The sequence below is a fragment of the Sapajus apella genome, unplaced genomic scaffold (assembly GCF_009761245.1).
Source record: "Sapajus apella isolate SASKATOON/1434 unplaced genomic scaffold, GSC_monkey_1.0 scaffold5495, whole genome shotgun sequence".
NCBI classification, from domain to species: domain Eukaryota; kingdom Metazoa; phylum Chordata; class Mammalia; order Primates; family Cebidae; genus Sapajus; species Sapajus apella.
In genome coordinates, this window is record NW_022442419.1 from 1 (window position 1) to 4,502 (window position 4,502).

The window sequence follows — 4,502 nt, forward strand, 5'->3', positions numbered from 1 at the left end:
ACAGCTCACACCTGTAATCCCAGTATCTTGGAAGGACAAGGCATGTGGTCTGCTTGAGTCCAGGAGTTTGAGACCAGTCTGGTCAACAAAGCGAAACCTCCTCTTTACCAAAAATACAAAAAATTCGCCATGCATGGTGGCTTGCACCTGTAGTCCCAACTACTCCGGAGGCTGTGGTGGGAGAATCAGTTGAGCCTGCAAAGTAGGAGCTGTATGTGACTGGATTACGTGCTAAAGGCTTGTCTCCACAGAGAGTGGCCAACAGGTGGAACCAAGACCTCTACAGTATTTAGGAGGGAGACCTGCTCGGTCAGAGAGAATAGGGTGTGGACCTTAAGTGCCCTGGGCGCCTTGCCCTGCCATGTGGTGAGCAGCCACAATCTTCTCATTCTACTGGGACATAGGCCCATTCTGTTTTCTGTGTTGTTTCTTCTTTCCTGTTTTCTGCTGTGCAGTTTGGCTGAGTGTGCATTCCCTGCATTGCGAACAGACAGTGCTCCACACAGACCTCCAGCTCTAAGGGAAAAGGCATCCTTTTCAAATCACAGACAACCACAGAGGGCCACTTGAGGCATCCCCCCCTTAATAGTCCCAAACACAGTACTTGTAAAGTTCTGTTCCATTGTCCCGTATCCTTTCCCTAACCAGCCGCACAAGGGACGCGATGTTGGAAAACTCCGCTTCCTCCAGCACACCTTCTTCTGCCAACTCCTTAGTAATGATGAGTTTCCCATGGCGGAGGTCCTTTAGGACAGGACCAAAGTAGGTGGGGTCCCTGTCAATCAGAGATGCCCCGTCTCACCCTTGTCTGAGTCCAGCTCTGGGTCCTCCTGGCAGCAGAGGCGGCAGAGGAAGACGGGCTCCTGGCCTAAGGTCTGACGGGTGGTCAGGAAGTAGGTGCCTCCCACGTTCAGCCTGACCCAGCGGGCCGCTGCCCGCTCGGGGGTCCGGGACCGGGCTCCAGCGGCTGCGTGACGGCGGAGGGGCCGCCGTGTCCGCGGGGCATTGGGCCAGCCGGGCGTGGGCTGGGAGGCCCGGACTGGGCCGCCTCTGTCGCCCGCCCCGCTCCCGCCGCCCGCCCCGCCATCGCCGGGTCCCGCTGCAGCTCCGCCATCTTGGGCGCCTCCGTCGCCCGCCCCGCTCCCGCCGCCCCCTCCCAGTCCCGCCATCGCCGGGTCCCGCTGCAGCTCAGCTATCTTGGGCCGCTGCCATGGGATACTTAAATTTTTAATGGTGGACTGTAAAATTGTTTTAAATGTTGTATTTTCTTCTTCATTTTTTTAGTTCCTCCTTCATGTATAAACACACAAAGTTGTGAAATAAACGGTCTCTCCCATCTCTCTCTCTCTCTCTGTATTCCGTGTGATGCATTTGTGTGTGTTTTTGAAATTATTTTTAAATTTTTATTCTATTAACATTTGCTGAGAAGGCAGAGCAGAGATGCTGCCAGCAGCCACAGTGGTACGGCCAGACTGATGGGTCCATTTATTCCTCTCACCGACCCAGGTCCGCAGAGCAGAAGAGGAGAGAGAGAAGAGAACGAGTGACGTGGGCCCACTCTGTGTTACAGCTGACTGCGGATGGCATCGGAGGTAAGACCCGGGCGGATACCAGCGTCTCAAGTTGGTGCCCTTATGTGCAGCCCAGGAAAGGCTCAAAACCTTTCTAAGTCCTTCTCCTCCCTGGGCCACAAGTATCCTAAGCGGTATCATGGGTTGAAACACTTCTAAATACAAAATGCTCTTGCCAGATAAGCCCTTAAACTGGCTATCACCAGTGTGTCTGATGGTGCAGCAGGCTCCTGTTTACCCAGCCTCCTCCCGTTGGCCCTGCCCTGAGTAGCCCTCTGGTGCCAGCACTCATTAAGGTTCCAAGCATTGGTGAGGGTCCTTCAGCAGCCAGACATGGGTCTTCTGGCCAATTCATCACGGCATCTCCACCAATAAAGCATGGACCCATGCAGGACTCCTTCTGTCCCCTGGGAGAGGTAGTAATTACTTATTTGCTAATAGGGAGGAGAACTGTTTTAAAGTAACATTTATGGCTAGGTGGTACCTTAGCAAGGGAGAAAATAAGTCAATACATCTTAAAATCTTAAGAGGCAGCAGAGGATCAACTCCTTCAAACTCTTCGTCACTTTAAAAATCAAAAACAAAAACAAAGACAATAACAACAAAAATAAACAGACACACCTAAAGAGGTTCAGAGGCAGGTCCAGACCATGAACAGAACTGAGATTTGAAGTCACCCAGATTAACCTGGAATGGCACTCTGCATTTCCTGTTGCCACCTTAGTTTTCCCAATGTGGACACAATTTGGGAGATGTGGGTGTGGGTGTGAGAGGGGAAATAGGATGGATAGAAAGCCCCTGGAGAAGGGGCTTGTGTGTTCATAGAAAGAGGATTACAGAGGAGGAAATCATAGGTCTGGCAGAAAAGCTGATCGCCTGTGCTTTGCTTGTTCCATTTTCTCCTTTTGTGTAGTTTTGCTCATAGCCCATTAAAGTGAAAAAATAGTATTTTTCACTACAGGGACTTTTGGATTTAAGACTACATAAACAGTGATGTTCAAAAGAGAAACTGGTGTGACTGTAATTGTCAGTCACTTTAAAATTTTGAGGGTGGATATGCAGCTCAATTGTCTGTCTGTGTGTGTGTGTGTGTGTGTAAAAGTATGATGGTTTGCAGGTATAATAGAAGCATCCCCTGGTCTGTGAATTTTTCCAAAACTGTTTACAAACATACCCAATTGGAGATAGGATAACAGGAAAAAATGCCGAATTCTATGATCTCCTAATCTATGCTTTATGTAAATAATAAAAGCAACAACAACAACAAAAACAAAACCACAAACATTTATACAGCACTTACTACACAATTTTGTCATAACTTCCTTATAAATTTAAGCATACAACTATGCTAGGAGGTAGGTAGTATGATGAAACCTGTTTTGCAGTGAACCGATCGAGGCCCAGGGAGGTTGGATGCACTGTACAAACATACATAACTTGTAAGCAGAGGAGCTGGGTTTTTACCCAGGCGGCATCTGGCTCTAGAGTCTTTGCCTGTCACTACTACACAGGAAAGGGGTGCCTGTGAGTCTCCTGTCAACATTCAGTATATTAAACGTGGGTCAGTAAATTAAACTTGGGTTTGATTAAAATGGCCAGCACAAACAAAAACAGGGAGACAACAATTATCATTGCAAAAAAAGATTTTTGATAGGAGAGTTTTGGCTAGAATATTTTCTTGAGAATATTAAAAACATTCACCTAATATAAAAATATGAACATATACAATCTTTGATCAGCACAGTTACAGTGTAAAATGAGCTGTATTGTGTAAATCTATAGAAACACAGAATAAAGGTTCAATGAATAAATTATCTAATTTTCTGAATTGTGATAGAATCATATTAACAAAAGACATATTAGCTACCTTCACGTTCATGCATTGCATGAGAAATTTAGGTTCAATGAGATTCTGTATCTTGCATGAAAGCACCCAATTAGTAATTGTTGACCAGACTCTTAAATTCAAGTGTCTGAAGTCAGCTCAAGGCCTTTCCTTATCCACTTCCATGTCCCCTACTCCCAAACTGTCTGGACTGTTGGGACCTTCAAGTTCTCTTAGTGGAAACTTCTCCCAGGTCTTCTGGCCTGGTAGGAATGTTATTTTCCTAACCTTATAGTCTTTCTATGTACACTAGATGGCAAGAGCTCCTTGGCATACTTGGTTGTATTTGTGTATTGAGGTTTTCCAAACAGAGAAAAACTATACAAAAATTAAAGCCTTAGAGGGTTAGGCAAAACATATTTGTCTGCACCAGGGATAGTGTAAAACAAAAGGTTTTCAGCTAGAGTCCAATTCTACTGATGTCCTTAATCTCATTTTTAGTGCAAGGATAGGCTAGATTATCTTGCATACATCCTGGAGCTGAGTGATACCTTGGGAAGGTTAAGACTAGTCTTATCATTTTATTTAACAGTGGTAAGTATTCAAGAAAGCCAAAATTCTATCATTGAAAAATATATTACAGAATATATGAACCTAGATAAACATATTCACATATAACATTCTTGATAACACATGTATACATATGCATACATACAACGATAAGTATATATGTTATACACTTACTCATATGTTCACATATGATATATACACATATTATTGGTCTTTTACACATAATTCAGAATTAACAGTTGTCACATGCTATTCTATGTTATAATGGAGAATCTTAGTATAATTAAGTTAATAATCTTTAATATTATATTTCACAATATTATTATATTCAGTCATATGCTACATGACATTTCAGTCAAAGATGAACCATGTATACAAACGTGGTCCTATAAAGTTATAGCACTGCATTTTTATTGTACCTTTGCTATGTCTAGATATGCTTATATACACGAATACTTACCACTGCCCATAGTATTCTGTATAGTCACGTGCTTATGGGTTTTCAGCCTAGGAATAGGCTATACCATACACACTAG

At 44.1% G+C, this 4,502-nt stretch overlaps 1 pseudogene; it reads right to left on the reverse strand.

Moving 5' to 3' along the window:
* Positions 1-582: 582 nt before the first annotated feature.
* Positions 583-1,587, reverse strand: LOC116547919 (annotated as a pseudogene).
* Between the last annotated feature and the right edge of the window lie 2,915 nt (positions 1,588-4,502).